This window comes from Leucoraja erinacea, chromosome 8, assembly GCF_028641065.1.
Source record: "Leucoraja erinacea ecotype New England chromosome 8, Leri_hhj_1, whole genome shotgun sequence".
Taxonomy (NCBI): domain Eukaryota; kingdom Metazoa; phylum Chordata; class Chondrichthyes; order Rajiformes; family Rajidae; genus Leucoraja; species Leucoraja erinaceus.
Window position 1 is genome coordinate 49,089,968 of NC_073384.1, and position 27,832 is coordinate 49,117,799.

General features: G+C 43.2%; 1 non-coding gene and 1 pseudogene across 1 annotated transcript; one reads left to right on the plus strand and one right to left on the minus strand.

Annotated features, from left to right (window-relative positions):
* Positions 1-14,812: 14,812 nt before the first annotated feature.
* trnai-uau (transfer RNA isoleucine (anticodon UAU)) lies at positions 14,813-14,905 on the minus strand. The gene is given in 2 exon segments: positions 14,813-14,848; positions 14,868-14,905. It is a non-coding gene; the product is annotated as a tRNA-Ile (tRNA).
* Positions 14,906-19,489: 4,584 nt separating this feature from the next.
* LOC129699897 (U2 spliceosomal RNA) lies at positions 19,490-19,596 on the plus strand (annotated as a pseudogene).
* The last annotated feature ends 8,236 nt before the right edge of the window (positions 19,597-27,832 follow it).

Below are 27,832 nucleotides of genomic sequence, written 5' to 3' on the forward strand. Positions count from 1 at the left end.
CTGCTGGTTTGGCACGCAAAGGTTTAAACAAAAGAGCTGTCGGCTTAATGCGTGGGAATTTAAATAAAGAGCTGTTGGCTGCAGCACTATGGTTTTTGAATATAGTGCTACTGGCCACAGCGCTCTGGGCTTTAAACATAGCACTATGGCCACAGCGCTGTGGGTCACAGCCTGTTCACGAAAATGTTTGTATAACAATGCCCCACCATTCTAAAAGGTTAGAGCTGATGTAAGTGAAGATACTTGAGTGGTGAGCTACCTCCTAAGGCTGGTGATACCAAGCGTAATTTGTTCCGCTGATGGAGAATGTGCCTTTCAAGACTAATGGCTTATACCGGAATCCTGCATGGTAAAGTATTGGAAGCTGCTTTCAATTAAGCCTCATCCAGTCAGGAATAATACAGGCATTATTTCAATTCATGTTTCTGGACGAAATGATGTTTTAAATAACTCTTTGGCCAACTTCATGTTTTTTGGGGGGGAAGATCAAGTGCAGATTTAAGTGCCAAAAATAAGATGAATTACAACTTCTTGACAATGGTGAGGATGGAATCTATTAATGTTACTGATAAGACCTTTCTCGGCTTGTTTCTTTCCGGGTTTCAATGAATATCAATTCCTTACTCGGTCTAAAACTATCACTCATACAAGTATTCAAGAATAACTTTGTGAAGTATGTTTGAAATGGAATTTGTTCTGAGAGGGAGTTTCAATTTTAAGGCCTTTGAATGTATGCACTAACATTGCAGTAGAAAATGATGGAAATAGTGGTTCAAATGACATTTTATGGAGCAAGACACATGGCTTGTGTTTTAGGTCAATGACTTACAGCAATTTTGACTTCTAACATGGCTTTAAGGTGAGAGAGGAAAAGTTTAAAGGAGATGTGCGGGGCAAGTTGTAGGGTATATGGAACCTCTCTCTGTCTGTAGGGAGTTTGCACGTTTTCCCTGCGACTGGGTGTGTTTTCTCCAGGTGCTCCGGTTTCCTTCCACACTCCAAAGGTTTTGGTAAAATTGTAAATTGTCCCAGGAGTGTAGGATAGTGCTAGTGTACAGGGTGAATGCTGGTCGGGGTGGACTAGGTGGGCCAAATGGTCTGTTTCCAACCTGTAGATAGACACAAAAAGGTGGAGTAACTCAGCGGAACAGGCAGCATTTCTGGAGAGAAGGAATGGGTGACGTTTCGGGTTGAGATAATCTGTATCTCCAAAGTCTAATATCTAAACTCTAAATGCAAATGAGTTATTCAGACCACAGCAACTAGGTATTAATAAAAGTCAACATATTAATTTTTGCTGATTGGGAAAATTTAATCTGGTCAAGACCGCTGATCAATGGAAGATAGAATTGACAGATTAGGGACTACAAGCAAAAAACCATCATTCAATGGAATGGGTTCCTCGGGCTCCCACATCTGAAAAATAGCGATTCCATAACCTGAAATGGATACGCTAAGTACGTTCGGCAAGAGAACATCCATAGAGCCAGCATCGGCATCACTGGTATGTGATATGTGGCAGCATTGGGAACTGAGCTGACTTGGCAGACCCACTCCCTGTGTGTTTGCTTAGCTTAGTGTCAGGTCTCATTGCTTGACAGTAGCTCCCTTTCTCCCACACTGGTCCTGTGTTCCTGTGAAGAGTTGGTGCTGGTTTGCTAAAGTGAGGAGGGACTTGCAAGAATTTGTGCAGAATGAAAGGCTCACTGCAAAGTGCAAGCGCTTGTCCAAACTTGTGGAGACAGTCGGGCTTTCAGACTGCCGAGAAATATGTTTTGGGAATAAATTTAAAAGAGAAGCATTTGAAGAAGAAAACCTGCAACATTTTTATTTTTTAGTTATGGCTTTAGATTGAGGCATCTCGTTTAAGAAACATTTGGAAAGGTACCTGGTGACAGAGGTTATGGGGAGAAGGCAGGAGAATGGGGTTGAGAGGGAAAGATAAATCAGCCATGATAGAATGGTGGAGTAGACTTGATAGGCCAAATAGCCAAAGTCATAGTCATAGTCATACACTGTGGAAACAGGCCCTTCAGCCCAACTTGCCCACACTTATCAACATGTCCCATCAACACTAGTCCCACTTGCCTGCATTTGGCCCATATTCCTCTCAACCTGTCCTATCCATGTACCTGTCTAATTTCTTCTTAAACATTGCGATAGTTCCTGCCTCAACTACCTCAACTAAACTACCTCAACTACCTCAACTTGTTCCATACACCCACCACCCTTTGCAGAAAAAGTTACCCTTCAGATTCCTATAAAATCTTTCCCCTTTCACCTTTAACCTATGCCCTCTGATTCTTGATTCCCCCACTCTGGGCAAGAGACTGTGCATCCACCTGATCTTTTCCTCTTATGTATTTATGAACTATGAGCTTACATGGATAGGATGTGTTTAGAGGGATATGGGCCAATGTAACAGATGAAACTAGTGTAGTTGGGGTATGTTGGTTGGTTTGGACAAGTCAGGCTGAAGGGCCTGTTTCGTGGCTCTGTGACTATGACTCTGTGTTTCTATCTAGTGAGATTAATGAGTGTTAGCTATTTGTAAGTAATTTCTCCAGCTAGCGGTATTCCAAATCCTAAGATATATTAACAGCACATTTCTTTCAATGTCAAGGGTAACTGATAAATTACCTTGTTTCAATGCTATGTCAAGCAGTCTGGCCATTTGTTGCATCATCACTGCCTATATATGTTTCTCTTGTCACAATGCAAGGTCAGGCACAATAAATAGTTCATCAATAGTTCTCCATTTAAAAAAACACAGCCTCCATTTACTCAATAAATGGGACAAATTGTTCCATCACCATGAAATATTTCTGGCTGGGTCACCAGTGATTGAGATATTTGAAGTTAAAAAACAAGACTGGTCAATAAAGTGTCACTAAGGTAAGTAAAAAAAGAAGTAATAAAAAATAAGCTTGCATTTCAACTTGTAAGTTTACACTGTAACTAGGTTGGGGAAATAACTTGCATTCTACCAATTGGCTTAAGCTTGCATTTCAATCCTCAATCTTCATTCCTCCTAATCCCAAGATTGATCTAATTCACAAGAGATTCCAGTGTTTGTGAGGAGGCTGTAGGAGACTGCTACTTGGATAGGCTGGGTGAGTGGGCAAATGTTGGCAGATGCAGTATAATGCGGATAAGTGTTAGGTTATCATTTTGGTGGCAAAAACGGGGAAATTGGCTATTACTAACTCGATTGGGAAAGGGGGGAGATTTGACCTGGGGTCATGGTACACCAGTCATTGAAAGTAGGCATGCAGGTAAAGAAAGCAGTGAAGAAAGTGAATGGTATGTTGGCTTTCATAGCAAGAGGATTTGAGTATAGGAGCAGGGAGGTTCTACTGCAGTTGTACAGGGTCTTGGTGAGACCACACCTGGAGTATTGCGTGCAGTTTTGGTCTCCAAATCAGAGGAAGGACATTATTGCCATAGAGGGAGTGCAGAGAAGGTTCACCAGACTGATTCCTGGGATGTCAGGACTGTCTTATGAAGAAAGACTGGATAGACTTGGTTTATACTCTCTAGAATTTAGGAGATCGAGAGGGGATCTTATAGAAACTTACAAAATTCTCAAGGGGTTGGACAGGCTAGATGCAGGAACATTTCCGATGTTAGTGACAGCTTAGGAAGGGGGAGACCTTTAAAACCGAGATGAGGGCTTTTTCAATCAGAGAGTGTTGAATCTCTTCCATCAGTCTCATTGGCTATATTTAAGAGGGAGTTAGATGTGGCCCTGGCCAAGGGGATCAGAGGGTTGGAGAGAAGGCAGGCGCTCAGCCATGACCAAATGCGGTGCACCCTGGTGGCCTAGTCTATTTCATGTTTCTATATTTTATGAACCTTTTGGAACTCATCAGTCCCTACATTCAGACCATCAAGTCTATTTACTTTACTGGCAATGAACCCTACATTTAGACCATCAAGTTTACACTGGCAATCCCATCTCCCCATTATTTTTTCAGGCATTCTTTCCTCTCTCACGAGCTTTTATTATCCTCGCCCCACCATCTCTACTGTATCTCCCACCATCCCATTCTCTATATATCCCATTCTGTAACCATCCCAATCTCTAACCATCCTAATTCCAGGTTCGATCCTGACTATGGGTGCTGGCTGTGCGGAGTTTATACATTCTCCCCGTGACTACATGGGTTTCCTTCTGGTGTCCAGTTTCCTCCCACATTCCAAGATGTGCATGTTTGTAGGTAAATGGCTTTGGTAAAATTCTAAATTGTCCCTAGTATGTTAGTGTATGGAGTGATCGCTGGTCAGCACAGACTCGGTGGACCGAAGGGCTTGTTTCCGCATTGTATCTATAAAGTCTAAAGTCTAATGTCCCACTATCCCAATTTCTCACCATCCCAATCTCCCACCGTCCTATTCTCCGACCAGTACCTACACAGTAACCTATCAATTGAACAGCCTGTACATGTCTGTGATGTGGGAGGAAACCAGAGTACCCAGGGCAAGCTAATGTGGTCACAGGGCAAATGTGCCAACTCCACACTGATAGCACCGGAGGTCAGGATCAAACCCAGGCCACTGGAGCTGTGAGGCAGCTCATGACCTGTAATGCTTTTCTGTGTGCAGTATGAAGAATGACTGCTTGAATGAGGTACAGGTACCCTATTATATGATGCCCTAGTTGGTCCAACAAAATTTATCTGAATCATTTACTAATCATTTTTAAGTATGTGCTTGATGGATTAAAAGCAAAAACAGTGAATTTCTAACCCCTTAATTTTTCCATTCTCTCCTGAAGCTGAAAAAAGATTATCAAAAAGGTTGCCTCAAAAACTACTGTAACAATCATCAATAGACTAGTTTAGTTTAGTTTAGAGATGCAGCGTGGAAACAGGCCCTTCAGCTCACCGCGAGCACGCCGACCAGCGATCCCCGCACACTATCGCTATCCTACACACACTTGTGCAATTATACCGTCAATGAGCCTACAAACCCTGTCCGTCTTTGGAGTATGGGAAGAAACCGGGAGATCACGGGGAGAACATACAAAGTCCATACAGACAGCACCCGTAGTCAGGATTGAACCCGAGTCTCCGGTGCTGTAGGGCAGCAACTCTACCGCAGCGCCACCGTGCCGCACACTTTTAATGTTAATCTATCGCATTTTAATCCAGTCATGCACATTTGAGGCTGAGCTCTGACAGAGACATCTGACAATTGTTGCTGTGACTGCTAATTGACAGTGTTGAGAGAAAGCCTCAGCTGTAATGCTGTAACCATATCCCATAGGTCAAATTGAATATTTAACTAATAAGTGATAAAATGTGTTCATGACTTCATTTCAAATGACTTGTGAAATTTATTCTAGTCTGAGATTTGACTAAGTGCTAATGAAAGACTCAATAAGTATCAGTGTTTCTGAGGAATAGAGTAAATCAGAAAAACCAAGTCTTATTCATGGGAAGTATCTCTAGATCGAGTTATCATTAATTTCAGTGCACAGTTAAGTAAACATTTTTTTTCTCTTTTGCAAAATGAGGCTCAGGGAGAAAAAACACAATTAATTTGCAACTCATAGACAGAGCTTCCTCAAGCTCTAGTGGGATATTCACCAATATCAGACCTGTAGATATTAAAAAGTCACTGATACAGGAGGGTGGAATATTATCTCCAGCATTGGTTATCTGGGGGAGTGTTTTGACGAATGTTAGCCCCACTACAGGAAAATTACATTGCAGAAATGAAAATAAAAATAATCTGTGAAAGCTGGCAGTCTGAAGTGAAAATAGAAAATGCTGGAAGCACTCAGCAGATCAGATAGCATCAGTGGAAAAAGAATAAAGGGATCATGACACCTCGGTTGGAGTAGGTGTTTAACATTGAAACATTAACTCTGTTTTTCGTTCCACATATGCTGCCTGTGATTTCAACATTTTCTGTTTTTGGTTTTGTTACAGAGATCAGTGGTGGCAATGATAATGGGGTTGTGGCAGCAATGTAGTAGCAATATTGTGCCTATGAAAACATTATGATGGCACCAAGGGATTTACAGCCAATAATATATTTTGGAAAGCCAGTCACTTTTGTAATATAAAATACTAGCAAATGAATTTGGTGCACCAAAATCAAGCACATAGCAAAATGGTGATCAATAATACATATTTTAGTGATGGTAGCCAAGGTGTATGTATAAATTAGAGTATTAATTAGAAAATTAATCTTTTCATAGTCATAGTCAAACAGTGTGTAAACAGGCCCTTCGCCCAACTTGCCCACACCAACCAACATGCCCCATCTACACTAGTCCCACCCGTCTACTTTTGACCCATATCCATCTAAACCTATCCTATCCATTTACCTGTTTAAATGTTTCTTAAACTTTGCAATAAATGTAAGCTGATAGTATTCCCTTCCTAGAATGGTGCCATGGGATAGAAGATAGGTCACAGAAAATTCAGCAAGGAAAGAGGCCCTTTGGTCCACGCGTCTGAACATAATACCATGATAAACTAATCTCCTCTGCCTGAACATGATCCATGTCCTTCCATTCCGTGCATCTCCATGAGCCAACCTCAAACCTTCTTAAACAGGATTCCTTAAAGGATAGAGCAGATGGAATCACAGTTCCATTTTCAGCTGAGGGGCAATATATTCAAACGTGTCATTCCCACAATATGGAACTGAAATGGCAAGTTGTTTTGTTTTATTTCTGGAGTGGAACCCATAAGTGTACTCGTAAACCCATAAGATGTCGACTTTACACGTTAGAAGTGGCAACTGAACATGTAGATTTACACATAACCATTTCCAAACCCCAAATGCTGAAAATCTATCACGCATAGTCTGAAGAAGCATCTCGACGTAAAAAAATGACCTATTCCTTTTCTCCAGAGATGCTGCCTGACTCCAGCAAGTTGTATCTATCTTCAGTATAAACCAGCATCTGCAGTTCCTTCCTACATATATAGCCTTTCTCCCTTACTGCAACCTACCTGGTGTTAAGCTCAGGTTTAGTGTATTTTATTCTAAATTGTGTGTACTCTTATTCTCCTTGGGGGGGGGGGGGGGGTGTCCCACACCATGAGCTTTCACACTTGTCTCGTCATTTGAAGTAAAATTGACAAATGGCACAGAGGTGAAGGAAAACTTGGAACCATCCTTGGTTTTAGGTTGTCTAGATTATTATTGTCACATGTATCAAAGTACAGTGAAAGCTTTGTTTTGCATGCTAACCAAACAGATGAGATATGCCAAACATAAATCCAATCGTCAAACTCAAGTGCAAATGGCAGAGCAAGGGGGGAAGATATCGTGCAGAATATAATTCTCAGCTTTGTAGCACATCAATTCCATAGACAAAGTCCAATGCCTGCATTGGGGTCGAGGGGCATCGGACAATACTCTAACTTATGGAGGGACTGTTCAGAAGCCCGATAACAGAGGGGAAGAAACTGTTCCTAAGTCTGGTGGTGCGTGCTTGCAAGCTTCTGTATCTTGTGCCAGATGGGAGCAGGTAAAAGAAGGAATCACCACGGTGTGACAAATGTTTGATTATTCCGAGGTTGCTTTTCCGAGGCAGCTTGAAGTATTGATAGAGTCAAGGGTGGGACGTTTGGTCTGTGTGACGGTTTGGGCTGCATCTACAACTCTGCAATTTATTGCGCTCTTAGTCAGAGCTGTTCCCTAACCAAGCTATGATGCAACTTGACAGTATCCTGGCACCCAATCAATTTATCTTTAAACAACAATGGGATCCTACAAATTTCATGAAAAGCCTTTAATGTAAACAACGGGATAGCAAAGGTTGAAGGGAGCAGGATAAACATTCTGAATCTGGTGAACTCCAGTCAGTCAGAAAGCCATTTCTGCTTCTTTTGAGTATGGTTAAGATGTTCATGACAGAACCAAAGTGAGCTGTATATCTTTAAACAGGAAATAACATTTTTTTTGGATGAAGAATGAGACATCAGGGCAAAGGTTGATGTCAGATATGCTACAAAAAGGGAAATCACAGTCTGTAGTTTAAAGTCTGTATATGACATTGTAAGTTATCCAAACCAGAAATAATTCCCCTTCAAGCAGATTTTATGAACCATCTGGACTGAATATACTTATAGACTAGGGATCCTAACATTGTTATACATTTCTCAGACTGTTGGGCACCTTCATATTTTTTAAAAATAATATAGCATTTTAGAGCAAGTTTCCAATGAAGATTAACTGTTGGAGGACTGCTTCACAATTTCCATATACAAACTCATTTTAAAGAAGATGTTATCAGACTGCAAACATACCTTCAACCAAGCAGTGTCATAGAGCATTACAGCATGAAAACAGGCCCTTCGGTCCAACAAATCAATGTGGCCAAGCAGCCCCATCTAACGTAATCACATTTGCCTGTGTTTGGCCTATAAGACCATAAGACCAGAAGACATAGGAGCAGAATAAGGCCATTCAACCCATTGTATCTGCTCCACCATTCAATTGTGGCTGATATATTTTTCCTTCTCAACCTCAATCTCCTGTTTTCTCCCCATAACCATTGACACCCTTGTTAAGGGTTGACCTCTACCACCATCTGTGGCAATGAAAATCACAGATGCACTACTCTGGTGAAGGAAATTGCTCCTCATCTCCATTCTTAAGGTATGCCCTTTTATTCTGAGGCTGTGCTCTTGGGTCCTCGACTCCCCCACTAGTGGAAACATAACCCTCCAAACTTTCCTATCGAAGTGCCTGTCCAAGTGCATTTTAAATGCTGTTTTAGTACCTACCTCAACAATCTCTTCCGGCAGCTCGTTACATATGCCCACCATTTCATGAATGACAACGTTGCCCCTCAGATCATGATCTAAGTTGACTGGTCAGTGAGACCAGTAGCAATCAATGCCCCAGTCTGTTTTCTTTAAGTGATGGGGATTAATCAAAAACATGGGACAAGGAAACTTGTATGAAACTTTTTTCTCTTATGGGACAAAGTCCACAATTCCGATGGCATTATGTGCACCCACATAACAACAGGTGTGGCCAACCCAATAATGTCAGATCAAGTCAGTTTGTTTACTTTTAGTCCTTGAGTACTATGAATAGCAAACAGGATTGGGCTCAAAAGCTTGAACATTGATTAGGCACGTTTTGTTTGTTGCATTCCTTCGTGACATTGAAAAACTTTGCCCAAAGTAAGTCCCGGACTCCATATTGTAAACATCAGAAGCTATTGAACTCTTGATGCTTCCTATGACTAGAAACCATAACCTCAGAATAAAAGAATGTTACTTTAGAAAGGAGTGAAGAGGAATTTATTTAGTCAGGGGGTGGTGAATCTGTGGAGTTCATTGCCACAGAAGGCTGTGGAGTCAAGGGATATTTTGTAAGGTGGAGATTGAAAGATTCTTGATTAGTAAGGGTTGTGGGGAGAAGGCAGGAGAATGGGGTTGAAAGGGAAAGATAGATCAGCCATGATTGAATGGCAAATTAGAATTCATGGGCCGCACGACCTAAAGGGCCTGTTCCACTTGGGCGTCATTTACGCGTCACGCAGATGGCGCGCAAAGATTTTGAACATCCCAAAATCCTGGGGCGCCATGTACAACCGCGCGTCACTGCCTACGTCACCATGCACGTGTAATGCCCACTATGCGCACATCGCGTGCGCGTCATGACAGGTAAGTGATGTTGCGTAAATTACGCGCAAATGACGCCCAAGTGGGACAGGCCCTTAATTCTACTCCTATTACTTATGAACTTAGGAACTATGAACTTATGAACTTCCCTTAAAAGATTTCCTTGCTAAAAATGATGTTAATTGTACGGCACACAAAATTCCCTATTAGTCATCGGCTAGGGTCAGGGTCCCAAGATTTACTTTTCGAAGGGGAAACTGATAGACATGTGATAGATGGGAGGATGTTGAATGTCTGGATGTAGCTCGGGTGCAGCACAATAGGGCTCATGCCTCCTTTAAATGAAGTCTGGGAACAGCAATTGCCTTGTGTTCCATCAGGCTGCAAGTTGTTGATGGGAGAAGTTCAGATGCCAAGGGATCTATTATCTCTCTCAGCAAGATTAGGGACATTTCACCTGCTTGCTATTCCTGATACAATTGATGGAAGACTTTTGTCAAACTGTCAGAAGAGTTTCAGCCGAGGGGTGGGCAGATTGATGGGAGGAACCCCTGACCCTGGAATAATATAAATAGCGCAATGCATCACAATGATGCCAGAGGAGGTGGAGAGTTGAGTTACTGTGCTTGCCAGACTTGCTGCAGTTAGGTGCTTTGCCTTGCAATCACAAATGAATTTAGATTGACGCAATGTCCTTGGGATCTGTCAGTGGCTGAGGTATCGAGGGTACAATGCAAGATTTCAGTTGCGGCCTTGGGGATGTCTTTCATCTGCGCCTTTCTAGATTGCAGCTTTATAAAAACTTCAAGTAGCCATCCAAGTGAAACACCCCAGGACATACACTTGAGCTTTAAAAAAAAAACTATCCCCTCAATTACAGTCATTTCACAGTTTTTGAGAAAGGCGCTCAGTGCAGTTCTGATGCTAGAAGCCATCTGTGAATAACCTTAGTTTAGTTTAGGTTAGTTTAGTTTAGAGATACAGCATGGAAACAGGCCCTTTGGCCCACAAAGACCATGCCAACCAGCAATCACGCATGCACTAGTTCTATCCTACTCACGGGACAATTTTCAGAGGCCAATTAACCCACACACAACTTCTATGTTACACACACTTATACATACTAATTCTATGTTATCCCACATTCTCATCCAATCCCTACACATTAGGGGTAATTTACAGAGGCCAATTGACATACAAACCTGGATGTCTTTGCAATGTGTGTGGAAAGTGGAAAACCCTGAGAAAATCCACGCTGAGAATGTACAAACTCCATACAGACAGCATTTGCTGTCAGGATCGAACACAGATCTCTGGTGCTGTAACTGTGCCGCTCTAAACGGCCGTACTGGTAGAAAATGTCACATCGCAGGTCCAAGCCAGAGAAACATATAGTCAGATAGTGAGGTTTGTTAACTAGTGACATTGTGATTAGACAGCCACCTTGTTCATGCTCCAGCCCTGTTAATTGTAGTGAATAAGAAGATAAGTGGTCGAATTTGTACATGACTTTAAATCGTGATGCAAGGAACTGCAAATGCTGAATCCTGAGCAAAACACACATTGCTGGAAAAATTCAGTGGACCAGGCAGCATATGTGGAAACAACGTACAAGGGACTTTTCATATCAGGACCCTTTTTCAGACTTTATATGGGACAATAATAATAATAATAATAATAATAATAATAATAATAATAATAATAATAATAATATATGTTATTGTCATTGCACATATGTGCAACAAGATTTGGTATGCAGCTTCCATCCGATGTCATAACTTAAATAACTAATACAATTTAGATTTAGATACCCTGAGAACATGGTTTATAAAAAGAACAGTAAAACAGTAAAACAGTCTAAAGTGCAAATGTGTCTGTGCAACGTGACCATCCGAGGGAGACAGTTCATGGGTGTGGGGGGCACTCAGCAGGGCCGGTTCAGAGCAGCTATAGCTCTGGGGATGAAGCTGTTCCAGAGTCTGGAGGTGCGGGCGTAAAAGGCCTTGTAACGTCTGCCGGAAGGTAGGAGTTCGAACAGTCCATTACAAGGGTGTGCGGGGTCTTTATGGATGCTGACGGCCTTCCTGAGGCACCGTGTGTAGTAGATGCCCTCCAAGGCTGGTAGCTGTGTCCCAATAATCTTCTGCGCTCTGTGGACGACGCGCTGAAGACCTCTCCTCTCCGCCTCCGTGCAGCTGAGATATCACACAGAGATGCCATACGTTAATATGCTCTCTGTGGTGCAGCGGTAGAACGTTGTCAGCAGCTGTTGGGGCAGACCAGTCTTTTTCATGATGACCACAGAGTGGGTACAACTGGAAGAACTATAGAAGCTTTACCAACAATTCACTCAGCTGCTGTTCTCATTTGCTCTTTTAATAGTGTTTTGGCTTCATATTCCAAGAGAGAATTACAAGTACTTTCAAAAAGAACAACATCTTAGTAGAACATAGGAAATTGCCTGCTGCTTTTAGGATATCACATGGTGACCAGAAGAAAAAATTCCCCCAATTAGCAACCAATTATTCTGTTGAAAGTTTACTTTGAACATAAAGTTATGGCCACAGGAATTAAGATTTCTATTGATACTGAGTGCCTGATTTCTGGGCAGTAATGCGAATAGCAAGCCCAATACTTTGTAATACAATGTGCTTCCCATATTATGCATCAAAGTGCATTAAGGCAGACTTATCAAAATGTGGTGAGACATTCCTGAAACTTAAATGTTCTTGCTGGTTGAGATACAGTGTAGACAAGATTGAGCTTGCCTCTGTTCCCAAGAGGTTACTACCAAGGAATGACCTCTTGAGTCTTGGAGCAATACAAATTATAACAGAGAGAGCCCTGACTTTAAACTCACTCACTAATTGCTCAGAGGCTGAGAGGCTCACATTCTTCTCCACTTTACCGCACTTCCAAATTCTCACAGCAGAAAATGATTTTAAACTATTTCAATAAAAAAGGACCAGGCAGCAGCTTACCTTAACTTTGTAAATTGATCCACAAATAATGAAAGCAAGTGTTCAAATGTTTAAATGCAGAAAGGAATTTTGAATGCAATAACAAGGAAAGCAGATGCTGGTCCATACCAAAGATAGACACAAAAAATGCTGGAGTAACTCAACGGGTCAGGCAGCATCCCTGGAGAACATGGCTAGGTGATGGTTGTCGGAACCCTTATTAAATGTAAAAGAGGGTTCCAACCCAAAATGTTGCCTGTTCTTGGTTTCCAGGAAGTCTAAAGAAAGATTCCAACTCAAAATGTCAACTATTCTATTCTCTAGGGATGCTGCCTGACCCACCGAGTTACTCCGGCATTTTGTGTCTATCTAAGGATTTTTTAATGCTGGATTTTGTCTTGAACTGAATGAAAGGATTGAGATCAAGGCTCAGATCACCAGGCCAGTTCTGGAGTACTCTACTGTGGGTCTCCTGGTGTTCCTCCAATTGTCAGGGGCAGGAAATATAGGCCTTGTGGGGTGTTGTTTATATAGAAAATTCTCATTGCTTGATTTAAATTGACCTAAATATTAGCCAAGATAGTAATGGAGATTTGCGTCAGTAGGTTAGTCAGAGGGAAAGAAAGAATCATCAATGTTAGCAATGTACAGCACAGAAACAGGTATTTTTGGACCATCACATCCTTGCAGGCCATAATGCCAAACTATGCTAAATCTATTTGTCTGCTAAAAACCAACATCTAGCAATGTTACAACATTTTGAGATTTTGAAAATCAAGTCTGCAATTTATTCCATCAGATAAAGCATAAAAATAAGTTTAATTTGACACCTAATTCACTTTCATATCTTCAGTATTAAAAAGGTTATGGCCATTTTCATACTGAAATTAGCATCTTGTTCCCTATTGCTTTTCCATTGACGTAACTCAAAAGCTGTGATCAAGGACAGTCAAAAGCCCATAACTTTCTTAAAAAATAAGAGAACTGAATGAAATTTTCAGTTATTATAGATTGAAGCATTCTGAAACAAATATGGAACAATCTTACTTGGATGACCTGAAATTTAAGCATATAATTAGTTAGTTACCCACTTGTAGCTAATTACAAAATTAGATCTAAACATCTATCCATTTCTTAAGAAAAAGTTAACATTTTTAAATAGCTTAAGTGTTCAAATAACATTCACACAATAATACACAATATAACATGATTTTAAAATCTCATGGTCATGAATTTATAGGCCAAATGGAAGGAATTTAGTGTTTAATTCCCGTAAATTTATGGACATTTTAATCATCTTGCGAGTGGGTTTTTGTGGAACGCGCTGGTTTGGAACGTTGCATTTGTGGTGAATTTAAACCTCATATCGGCAGGAAAAATACTGCAGGTTCATATATTTACATAATGACATTTTCGCAACGTGAAATTTTGATTAAAGGCATCCTTAGAAACAGGTTTATATATAAAATAAACGGCTTTCCTTTACCTGTCCCGTACATGAAACCTGTCCCCGTTGTCGGCGTTGAGGGCTTTAGAAGATTATTTTTAATTTACTCCTGTTAGTAAAATATTCAGTGCAGTTTAAAAGAAACTTATTAAAACGGCAGTTGAAGCGATTATTCTTTAGCAGCTAAACAGCCTGACAGAAATCGATTTGATCAGGCTGGAGAAACAAGGCATTTTAAACCCGCCCCCCTCTCAAAGGCTTCAAAGTCGTGCACACGGGCAGTGACAGATCTGAAGCGCCGCTGAAGGTAAGTTTTGTAACATACCTACAACATCTCTTTACTCCATTCCTATCCAGTACCAGTCAAAATGCCATTTAAAAGATATAATTATATCAGCCTCCATCACTTCTTTAGCAGCTCATTCCTACACCAGCCTGTGTGAAACACGTACCTTAAGATATTTTAGTTTTAGTTTAGAGATACAGCGTGGAAAGAGGCCCTTCGGCCCACCGAGTCCACACCAACCAACGATAACCCATACGCTAATTCTATCCTACACACTAAGGGGAATTCTATCCTACACACTAAGGGAAATGAACAGATGCCAATAAACCTACAAACCTCCACAACTTTGGAAGGAAAGGAGGTTGGGAGGAAACCGGCACATCTGGAAAAAACTCGGTCACAGGGAGAATGTGCAAACTCTGTACAGACAGCACCCATAGTCAGCATCAGACCTGGGTCTCTGGCACTATCAGAGCAGCAGCTCTAGCAGCTGCACCACAATCTGCCCTAAAACATGTGCTCCAGGTGAGGCTCGAACTCACAACCTCGGCATTGCTCACTGTGTACTGCTGTATAAGTACCGTGCGCTAACCGATTGCGCCACTGGAGCTCTTGTAAATTTCTCCCATCTAAAATCAAGTTGTAGATTTGTCTGCCTTAGCAAAACATGGTCTGACTGTATCCGTTCAAACATTCACCATTCCACAGAGAATAAACCCTTTCTACGATATCTCTCTTTATAATTGCAGCCCACTGTTTCTGGCAACATCCCGGTCAATCTCTTCTGTACTTTTGCTGCTAGATTTTTCCTGTAGTGTTGTAATCAGGACTGTACACAACTGCAAGTACAGTCCATTCAATCTTTGGAACAGCTGTTTCGTGACAGCACAACCTTTAAACTTGATGTCTCTGCCAATCAAGTGTAGCTCACCAAATGCCGTTTCACTCCCCTATCTACCTATATCATCACTTTCAGGCAGCTATGGACTTTCAACTTAAGGTCCATCTACATCAACATTCCTAAGGAAGACACAAAATGCTGGAGTAACTCAGTGGGACAGGGAGCATCTCTGGAGAGAAAGAATGGGTGACGTTTCGGGTCGAGACTCTTCTTTAGACTCCGTTTCGGGTCGAGCATCCAGCATCTCATAGAGTCATAGAGTCATAGAGTGATCTGCAGTTCCTTCCTAAACACTCCGAAGGTCCCTGCAATGTACCTGCCATCCTACCAGAATATGACTTCCCAAAGTGCATTATAGTTGTCTCGCAATAGTCATAGCATCTTACAGCATGGAAACAGGCCCTTTGGCCCAACTTGCTCACATCGGCCACAATCTCCCATCTACACTAGTTCCACCTGCCTGCATTTGGCCCATATTTGAATCAGAATCAGAATCTCTAAACTAAACTTAGATCGATTCTGATTCTGATTCTGATGTCCCATCTACACTAGTTCCACCTGCCTGCATTTGGCCCATATCTCTCTAAACCTGTCCTATCCATGTACGTCTAAATGTTTCTTAAACGTTGCAATAGTATCTGCCTCAACTACCTCCTGTAGCAGCTTGTTCCTTACACCCACCACCCTTTGTGTGAAAAAGTTACCCCTTAGTTCCTATTAAATCTTCCCCCCCCTCACCATAAGCCTATGTCCTCTGGTTCTCAGTTCCCCTACTCTGGGCAATAAATTCATGGATTGTTGGGAGGCACGATCATGACTTAGTTGGATAGTCTTACCTGTTCAAAACCCAATTAGAGAAGGCTCGGGACAGAAATTGTTTTAAATTAAAGGTTTGTTTGATCAGGATCAGGCAATCTGTGATGAGAGGGGTAAATGACATTGTGGGAAGAGGGAGAAGAAGAAATAAAATATTGAAAACATGATGATAGAAAGGCTCCATAATTCAGTAAGTTTTTCCAAGTGAGCAGCAGAAACCAGACAGATCATTTATTGGGACCACAGGATGCACTGAGGTGACGGCAACTGTTGCATTACAACTCATCTCAAGTACTCTAGAGATGGAGTGGCACAGTGGCGCAGCAGTAGAGTTGCTGCATTACAGCACCAGAGTCCAGGGTTTGATCCTGACTACGGGTGCTGTCTGTATGGAGTTTGTAAGTTCTCCCTGTGGCCACATGGGTTTCTCCGGGTGCTCCGGTTCCCTCCCACAGTCCAAAGACGTGCAGGCTTGTAGCTGAACTAGCTTCTGTAAATTGTCCCTAGTGTGTAGGATAGAACTAGTGCATGGGTGATCACTGGTCAGCGTGGATATGGTGGGCCAAATGGCCTGTTTCCATGCTGTATCTCTAAACTAAACTTAGATAGAGAAGGAGCATTGGCACCAGGACAACTTGAGATGACAGTGAAATATTTCCACAAAATAATATTTTATAATATATGGAGGATAAAACCCCAGTCAGAGTCACCCCTAATTCTTGATGATCAAACTCAAGATCCATAATTGTGACTTAACCATGACAGAGTATTTGGGATTAAATTAAAAAAGTAAGAGATGTAATTTTCTTTATAAAAAACGATTTTACGATAGCTGTCATACCAATGCTGATTGAGAACAGATTGGTGCAAGGCTCCTCTTGACCTAAGCCTTTTACAAATAAATATAATAATTTACAAATATACAAATCCAGGAGGGACCAATAGTTTCCGAGGCTAATTCCAGCATTTGACAGATAACATACACATCTTTCTCTCCAACATTTAATACTTTCCCTCTAAGATGCCCATTCACATCCGTCTGATCTGCTCTTCCTAGCCAGCTGCACTGTTTCCTTGGGAATTCTATTAAATTTATGCCATACATGTCATGTAAGCTAGCGGACCCATAAACAGTCGTTCATCTGCCTGTTGACCTGTTAACGTTGTTCTTGTCGAACTTGGTTGGGGAGGAACGCAGCCTTATCCGGTTTTCATGCAACAGACTTGTCTTCAAAGAGGCTTTATATGATATTGAGTTATTTGTTATTAGATTTAACGTTGCTGGCACTTTTAGACAACAATACAGCTGTGAATAATTACCGGAGAGTTCAGGGGCAAGGTTACAGATCTTGGCGTTAGATGACAGGGAAACCAAATGGGGATATCAAGAGTTATCTGCAAAAAATGGCTTAGGATACTCCCAGCAAGGACTAGCCTTCACATCATAGACTTGTAAGCTTTAGACACCCATCCTTTATTTTCACTCACTTAGAACATAGAAAAGTACAGCACAGGAACAGGCCCTTCAGCCCGCAATGTCAATGCCTCATGGGCCTGTCCCACTTAGGTGATTTTTTCGGCGACTGCTGGCGACTGTCATAGTCGTAGCAGGTGACCGCAAAAACGGTGACTGGACCCCCCCTACGACAATGTCTATGACAATGTTCACAACAACCTACCTCCTAGTCGACGTCAAGCTACGGCAAACTACCGACAACCGGCGGCCATTAGGACGTCCACCAACGACCACACCTACGACCACACCTATGGCCACAAGCTACGACATGATGAGACAATTCAGTCGCCTGTACGTGTAGCCGGTTGACGTAGGTAGTCGCCAATGGAATTGACCAAAGTCAGCACCGGCCCCAACATACGTCATCCTGGCGACAACCTACGTTAAACTGGCGACAACCTACCATAGCACCTACGTCAGGAAAAGTCAAGAGACGCTTATTTGCATCAAACCCAATGTCACCAAAAATGTTTAAACATGTTGAAAACTTTGAGGTGACCAGAAAAACGCTACGACTCTTTGTGCGACTGAGGAGACTACTCACGACCATACAGGCGACACCCTGGCGACCACCGGCGAACATGTGGTGACAGCCAAGTCGCCTGTAGTCGCCTAAAAAATCGCCTATGTGGGACAGGCCTATAACATGTTGCCAAGCTAAACTAATCTCCTCTGCCTGCATGTGATCCATATCCCTCCATTCCCTGCATATACCTGTGACTAGCTAAAAGCCTCTTAAATGTTGCTATCATATTTGCCACCACCACTACCACCACACCTAGGCAGTGCGTTCCAGGCACTCACATCCTCTGTATAATAATAAGATTTGTATTGTTTATGAAATTTAAAGTGGCGCATCATATGTGTTTTGTGAGGAGTTAGCTGGAACTGATATGGTGATTTTACTTTGGAGTCACGTGAGTGACTTCGTGAAGAACCCCGCTTCCACGCATGCGTGTCATATCGCTACACGCATTGCAACGAGTCACACAGGGGGGAACGGCGTTCCCCAAGCGGGAGAATTTGAAAGTCGGGAACAGCAGGTAAGAGACTCTGCGTTCCTTTTTTACTACTTACTTTTAGGTGGCTGCGGAAAGCTGGCGGGGAGACCCGTGGAGGGCGAGCAGCCAGCAGCAGCAACAGCACGAGTTTCCCTGGGTGGGGAACAACCTGAGCCCGACTTTGCTCCCACACCGGCAAAATTCACCTCTCGGCCGGGCGGGAAGCAAAGTAAAAAAGGTCCCTATGCCAGTCTCAAACGAGACTGGCTTGGGAGCAGTCGGTAGCAGCCAGCGCAGAGGCAGCGGGACAGACAGCTCGGACCAGCGAGGGGCTCGGAACACTCAGCGAGTGCAGCGGCACTTATGGAGTCGGAACGGGACGTTCGGGCTGAAAAGGTAAGGCCCAGGGTCCAGGGGATCCATAGGTACAGCCGGGTTTACCGGCTGCGGAACTGCCGCGAAGGACCAGGCCTGTGAACACCGGGGTCGGTCCAAGCGGCTCGAACCCGACACAGGGAACGACGGTCACCGGCGGGAGAAGGAAAGTCGGGAACAGCAGGTAAGAGACCCTGCGTTTCCTTCAACTTACCTTCTAGGTGCAGACATGGACCAGGTCCATGTAAGGCCGGCGGGAGAACCACGGAGGAGCGGCAGCGGCAGCAGCTGCAGGAGCACCGGCAGCTGCAGGAGCACTAACAGCTGCAGGAGCACAGACAGCGGCAGCAGCACAGGCAGCAGCAGTGGCAGCTGGCACTTCGTGAGGAGCTGGCAACGGCAGGAGCAGCATGGGCACATCGATTCCCGGAGAGGGAAAAACACCTGTGCCCAACTTCGCTCCAGCATGGTGAGAAAGTTCATTTCTCGACAGCAAAGGACTTTGCAGTTGACTGGCTGCAATCTACTACAAGGGACCAGTATGTGAGTACCAGGGTCAGTCCCATCGGGGTTTTAGTTACAATAATCGCTTCTCGGCTTTTGGCTAAGATCAAGTGTAGTATCTGTTCTTATCAGTTTAATATCTGATACACCCCTTATCTACGGACCATATATATTAAATAAAAACTAAAGTAGCTGTTATCATCAGTTTTAATGTCTTATATGTCCCTTAGCTAAGGACCATATAAGTAGGAGTGCCCAGAATTGAGGGCATTAGAGTGGGGTTGGCCGGCTGCAACGACCACTAGGGACCAGTACCGTCAGTACGGGGGTGGGTCCCAGGGGTCTAAGATAAAGGAGCAGCCAGGAGTGCTGAGAGCGTTGGAGCCAGGTTAAAGGAATAGATGGAAGCAGCTGTGCCAGTTATCCTCCACACCGGCCATATCCACTCCACGGAAGGAAGGACAAAACTGGAGAAGGAGGACCATGGAACAGCGGGCAGCCAGCAGCAGCCAGCGGCACTTGGATCAACCGTAGTGGGATCAGCTGTGCCCGATGTCGGCCCCGCACCGGCCAGATCCATGTGACCGAGCGGTAGGCTAGACACAAATTAAACAAGGTAGTGGACTCAGAAGGGTCCGACTTTGCATAAAACCGCCGGCAACCAGCGCCCGAGAGGGCTGGAGCGGGAAGAAGCGGTGTATGGAGCCTTGCTCCAACGTGATAAACCCACAGCAGTACCTCTTTGAGGGCTGCACAATGCTTCTACCCCATCAGAGGGGAGCACTGTGGGTCAGTTCTGGGTTGACTTGCAAGAGGGGTCCGCAGAACAAAAGACAAGTGGGCAGCAGTTAAGCCCCACAGGGGTACCCCGTGCGGGACCCTAGAGATCTCTAACTCTATAAAAAAGAGTAGGCAGGACCCTGATGGGCCAGAGCCTGGTAATACAGCGTCCCATGATCCTAACACAGCAGGGACTCTGCTGGACATGGTGGCTGATTACTTTAGCCAAGTCAAACATGGGTAGACTTGGATCCAGGATGGCAATAGTATTACTATATGTCTGGCCACATACGCCAACAGGGAAAAAATTTACAACACTGGCCAGACATCTGCCACCTGGCAACGGTGAGGCATCACAGGTGCCCAGTGTAAACCAATGCATTTGGCAGCATATGGACGAACATCAGGAACCAGGACCTCAAGATCCAGAGAACCTCCAAGGGATTGACGGAAGTCATCATAGCATACACCCGCACCCTGGACTAAACGTAGCTAACCAAAGACCATCAAGACGCACTAGATCTGTTTAATAATATGCAATATGACCTGAACTACAAGTGGAAGGCGGCCATTCAGCCAGCACTAGGACCCCAAAAATGCTACCATTTGCAAACAAAGAACCGTGTGTGGACTAAGCCAAGACACTGGGGCTCATTAAGGCCAGCGCAAGGGCCTATTTTGGAGCATGATACCAGCCACAGGCAAGGCCATAAAAAATGTGGCTCATACCAGTAGCAGTGTCAGAAATCAATATAACCTGCAGGATCCGTTTTAGGGTATGGCCAGGGCGGCCACCCTGGAAGATGCGGAAGCCTAAACCTCCCACACAACCCCGAACAAGAAATATTAAACCAGAACCTTATTTTCTTCTGTTAAAATAGGGACCTACGAGGGTAGGGGAGGTTGCAACACTACAGTTATGTATGGTATATAATCACTACAGATTCATATAATCTCAGCAGTATTCAGGGTTATCTGATAGGGTTTTTTCTCATCCCAATAACCACAGTACATCATACACCAGAAGGGCATTTTGTCCTTACATAAACCAAACAATCTAAAACCCACATGGTGCTACAAGATTTGTACACGAAAGATTGGATTGAACATATTTATTAAAATAAAATAGAGTAGGGTTGCAGGATTATCATTGATTTTAACCCTAAACACATTTGTTCTAGATATTCATTTTAGGATGGATGCTCTTATTATTGATAAAGACTTGGTGTCAGTTGCGGGTTTCTATATGGCAGGCATTGACTCAATAGAGGAACTTTGGCAATATAGAGCTTACAAAAGGGGCAATCATTAGCCCCAATATTATGTACTAAAATTCGTAAACCAGCTTGGCATTGTTATGTAAATAAGCCATAGGGTGAGGTTTTCCCCCGTTCGGACCCATCAATGGGGTACTAGGGTAAATTCAACCACACTCGGCATCTGGAATTTTCAGAGTACCCGACTGACCTTCTCAATCATGGTTTTCAGTCTTACAGGGGATGGTGTTAGAACCATGTTCCCTATGAACATTGCCAAAAAATTGTTGATTTATCCAGTGACTGGAGACTCCATGCCATAACACTATGGATTTATTGATTTGTAGAGTCTAACAGACCCACTACACTGTCAGACAGGACGATGAATCTCATCTCATCTGCACTAAGACTGTCAACACGGAAGCAGTACCTTGGACACATCAAGAAATGGGGCATATACTGCTTGGACAACAATCTCGACCAAAAGGCCAAAAACATTCTGGCCGTATTGGGATTTTTAACAAGCCTCCATTAGGATAATCGATGGAGCTACAGTGCCATTAATAGTGCCACAAGTGCACTCTCCAATTACCTATCACAAGGATCGGAACGGCACGCGGTGGGAGCGCACCCCTGGTAAGCTAACCAGGTACTCCGAAATCTGGGACGTGGGTGTCGTTTTCTCAACATGCTGAGGAGCTTGTAGCTCATAACAGCGTTGTCACCTCAGTAACAGACCAGGAAGATGGTTATGCTCATGGTGTTATTTACCGCACAACAAGTCCAGCCATTAAGCAAACAGAGCCTGGACTCCCTGATCATCTCACCGAGAAACTGGTGTTGTCATACAGGATTTAATAAAAGAAAACAGATCGGGTTCCTCGGGTCTAGGGTTTGATTTTATGGTACACCCATATGGCAAACGACTGTGTATAACAAGACACATCTAACAATACATAGCATATACTCGGAACATTCGAGGTCAGAGTATGGAGTTGTTTATCTCTTACAAGAAACTGCATGATAGGGTCACGACTCAAACTATATCAAGGTGGCTCAAAATGGCAGGAATAGACACTGATGTTCCAACTCTCATTCCACCAGGACTGCAGCAACATCTGCAGCAATATTGTACAGGTACCCACAGACCAAATCCTCAGAATGGCAGGAGGGTCATTTGAAAAAAAAAAAAAAAAAAAAAAAGGTTTTTCCACAGGTTGTATAATAAACCAGTTTATTTGGAGCCATCATTGTATTAAGAAAACATTTTAGGTTCAACAAAATAATTTGCCCGATAGGTTACAGGGTTATGATTCTCAAATTTTTAAAAAGTGTTATATTTTTTCGTTATACCACACAACTCTTTGTATAATTGTGTTTTAAAACTACTAATGATGCTCTCTCCCAATACCCAAGGCAGTTGTGAAGCATGGACTCGTTCCACGGCATGAGGTCACAGAGCTTTGAAATCTTCACGAAGTCACTCACGTGACTCCGAAGTAAAATAGTAAGATTAAACGAGAACTTACCAGTTTGAAGTTTGATCTGTATTTTATGAGGAGTTACGATGAGGGATTTCGTGCCCTCCGCTCCCACCCTCGTATGATCATATCAAAAACTGGTATCTCTTTGATAATCTTACTATGTTAGATCATTATAGGTTCCTGTGACCTCACACCGCTGCTTTGAAGTATGACACGCATGCGTGGAAGCGGGGTTCTTCACGAAATCCCTCATCGTAACTCCTCATAAAATACAGATCAAACTTCAAACTGGTAAGTTCTCGTTTAATCTTACTATTTCAGTTTATGGAGTCAGAGAATTATGTAGCATGGGAAACAGGCCCTTTGATCCACTACCCCCAGACCAGTTAGCACTCATTTATTCTAATCCTGTGCTCATTCCATTTTCTTTTCTTAGTTTAGTTTAGAGACACAGCGTGGGAACAGGCCCTTCAGCCCACCAAGTCCATGCTATCCATTGATCACCCGTACACTAATTCTATCCGACAAATTTGTGATAATTTACAGAAGGCAATTAACCTACAAACCTGCACATCTTTGGAATGTGGAAGAAACTCGAAGAAAACTCATGCAGTGACAGGGAGAACATACAAACTCCATACAGACAGCACCCGTAGTCAGGATCGAACTGGGATCTCTGGCGCTGCATGACAGCAACTCTACCACTCACTCACCTACACATACAGGGTGCATTTTAAAGAGGCTAATGAACCCACCAACCCGAGTTGGGTTGGGATGTGGGAGGAAACTGGAGTATCCAATCATGCTGTCATCGGGAGTTTAGCTTATTTTAGTTTAGAGATACAGAATGGAAACAAGCCCTTTGGTCCACCAAGTCTGCTCCGATCTGTAATCCCGTACATTAGCACTATCCTACACACAAGGGACAAAGTACAATTATCCTACAAACCCATATATCTTTGGAGGGAGGGGGGAAACCAGAGTACCCGGAGAAAACCCACGCGGTCACGGGGAGAACGTACACACTCCACACAGACAGCACCCATAGTCATGATTGAACCCAGGTTTCAGGTACTGTGAGGCAACAACTCTACCTCTGAGCCACCGTGCCTCCGCTGAGGAGGCTGTGGAAGCTCACACAGACAGTTGTGGATCTCGATATTGATGGTGGACCATGAGTCTCACTATCACTTCACCGATTTTCTGCACAGTTAACATAAATTAGGGCAAAGTTGACAGGGCACCTGGAATGTTTCAACAAGTTAAAAGGTGTGATGGTCAGGGCTTGGATGTTTATCCCGTTTTTGAATGCGTTAGGTTTGAGAACAATGAGGATATCTCTGAATTTTTTCTGTGTGTTCATTTGGAAGCAAAGACTGCTGGAGAAAGCAATTGATTCTACAGTTTAATCCAGCCTATTATCCAACATCCACATGCCTATTATCCAACATCCACATGCTTTCAGGGAACATCACTGCTTAGAAGTTCGGGTAGCTTGTAATCCTGTTCAAATTTTATCAGTCAAAAGTGAAGGGCAGTTCAGTTCACCTTGCTCATATTCATAACATTATGCAACTATCCAGGAGTTCAAAGACCAGGCTGTGCCCAGCATCATTCCAACATGATTCTTCACTTTACCCTTCAAGAATCAAAAGTCAAGAGTCAAGGCTCATGAGTATTTTATTGTCATATGTCCTGAAATGGAACAATGAAATTCTTACTTGCAGCCTCCCAACAGATATGTGAACATAGTACTCTGTTACCACCCATAATAAACAGCAGATTATTAGGAGGTTGTACTGTTTAATAATAAGATTAAATAAGAACTTACCAGTTCGAAGTTTGATCTGTATTTTATGAGGAGTTACAATGAGGGATTACGTGAAGAACCCGTCCAGTGCGCATGCGCGGCATACTTCAAAGCAGCGGTGTGGAATCACAGAAGACACAATAATTGAAATGAACATAGTAAAGAAAAGGAGAACTTAAATACCAGTTGATCTCTATAATTGAGGGTGGGAGCGGAGGGCACGTAATCCCTCATCGTAACTCCTCATAAAATACAAATCAAACTTCGAACTGGTAAATTCTCGTTTAATCTTACTATTTTACTTCGGAGTCACGTGAGTGACTACATGAAGATTTTAAAGCTCTGTGATTTCAAACCGTGTAACAGTTCATACTTCACTCGCTGCCGAAGTCATTCGAGGGAGCAAGTATGTTATCGTAATCAACCATGAATCTGTTTGTAAAACAATATTGGTGTTATTGACAACAAGACCAAATGCTCCCCCGGGCTTAAATTATATATTTGCAGATTCTAATACTTTTTCTGCAAACAATACAGGTTCTGCCAGCGGCTTGATATAAAAGTTTGGAACGTATACTCCCTAGACCACCCTGCTGTAGCCAGGATGTGGTCCATAGGCTCGTCCATCATCTTAGTCACCGATGTGGATGCTGCCCTGGTGGAGTAAGATTTATACACGTTAGTATTTACTCCAGCAACTCCCAGTACCTGCTTGAGCCACTTGAGATAGTTTGGCTCGTCACCCGACCATGAGGTTTCTTGTGGCTGACCCATAAGGCTTTTTCTTTCCCTCGGGGATTTCTTATTGTGTCGATGTAATTCAATAAGTGGGTCATGACACATAACCGTGGTTCAGGTGGGTGTGCCCAGAATTCCATGACTGGACCTGATGTTCCTGGTCTGCTCTGTTTGACCAGCCCCTGAATGGTAAATGTGACATGGTCTGGTGTTATAACCATATTGTCCAATCGTAGTAGATGGAGGAACTGGACTCTTTGTGCTGAGACAAGGCCATCAGCATGACCGTCTTCAGGGTAGGCTGTTCCAGGGTGAGGGACCTGGCTGGTGACCATCCCCTAAGGTATGTCAGGACCACACTGACATCCCAGATTTGGGCGTACCTAGGTCTGGGGATTAGAGTTGAATATGCCTCTCCTGAATTTGATCACCAGTGGGTGGTACCCTATGGCCTGTTGTCCTGGTGCCTGAGTAGGCTGACAGAGCACTTCTGGCTGTATTAATGGCGCAGTAGCTGAGCCCTTCATTGTGGTGAAGACCTTCCAGGAACTCCAGTACAGGTTTTGTTGTAGTTGAATATGTAGTTCTTGTATTTGAACAGTTTCTTCCCACTTCTTGATGTTCGCCAAGTATGTTCCCTAGTGGATATGCGATGGGATGCTGTCATTGTGTCGATAGTGCTGTCTGACAATCCAGGCCCAGCAGTGGTCTTTTCAAATCTGCAACCCAGTAGTTTAATTTATCGTGGCATGGGTGTCGTATGCCTGAAACTGGGTGAGTTGATAAGTCTGGGCTACTGGGAAAATCATTAGGGTTTTATTCACCATGTCGAGGACCACTGGGAACCACGACTGTGGGTTTAGTTGGGTACTATCAAAGTACCTGAAGCAGAGTCCATCCGTATTTTGCGTAGTACCTGACTGATGAGGTGGAAAAAGGGAGAACATAGAGATTAGATTCCATTGCTTCTTCTATTGCATTACTGTGACCCTATCTTTTCTATTTTTTCTCTTTTTTTCTCACAGACATTAAACCAGATTTTGTTTAAAACACAACGTGCTGGTGTAACTCAGCAAGTCAGGCAGCATCTCTGGAGATCATGGAGAGATGGCATATCAGGTTGGGACCATACTTCAGACCAGATTAAGATGCTTTTGCCTCACCAATGGCTCAATTCATTCTGCTCAGAAGTAATTTTATTTTTAAAGATTTAACTGCTAATAAACAGAAGGAGCATTCATCCCATCTGTCTTGAGCAGGATATTATTCCAAGTCCTTGAGATCCAAAGCACAGGTCAACTAAGCACACTGTGCCTTCCAGTCTTCCCACATTTAATCCTAATTCAATGATTTGGGTAAATGACAAGGAATGCATCATTTTAATGAGCATTTTGAACTTATGAGTAGGTGTGCATATGAGTGTACATATTTGCTTGTGTAAGCATGTGACTGTCTTATCCTCATATATCAATAAAGCATACAACTATAATCAGTCTACACAATTGGCAACAGTTTTTTCACAGCTGAATTTCTAAACCAGGTGTGACATATAGTATAAATTCTCCAAAGAAATATCACAGCAGAATTTCTTATTGCAAAAACTGGCATGTAATCTGCTTCATTTGTACAGAAGATTAAGATGCATAGGGTACACAGTCATAGCATCATGGAGTGTGAAAATAGGCCCTTTGGCCCAACTTGCCTACACCGTGCAACATGTACCATCTACACTTGTCCCACGCCTGTGTTGGGCCCATATCCCTCTAAACCTGTACTTTCCATGTACCTGTCTCCTCAGATCCTGGTGAACTTCTACCGCTGCACCATCGAGAGCATCCTTACCAACTGCATCACAGTATGGTATGGCAACTGCTCTGTCTCCGACCGGAAGGCATTGCAGAGGGTGGTGAAAATTGCCCAACGCATCACCGGTTCCTCGCTCCCCTCCATTGAGTCTGTCCAAAGCAAGCGTTGTCTGCGGAGGGCGCTCAGCATCGCCAAGGACTGCTCTCACCCCAACCATGGACTGTTTACCCTCCTACCATCCGGGAGGCGCTACAGGTCTCTCCGTTGCCGAACCAGCAGGTCGAGGAACAGCTTCTTCCCGGCGGCTGTCACTCTACTCAGCAACGCACCTTGGTGACTGCCAATCACCACCCCCCCCCCCCGGACACTTATTATTATTTATTCAAATCATTTGCTATGTCGCTCTTCCAGGGAGATGCTAAATGCATTTTGTTGTCTCTGTACTGTACACTGACAATGACAATTAAAATTGAATCTGAATCTGAATCTGACCTGTCTAATTGCTTCTTAAACATTGCAATAGTACCTACCTCGAGTTTCTTGATCCTTT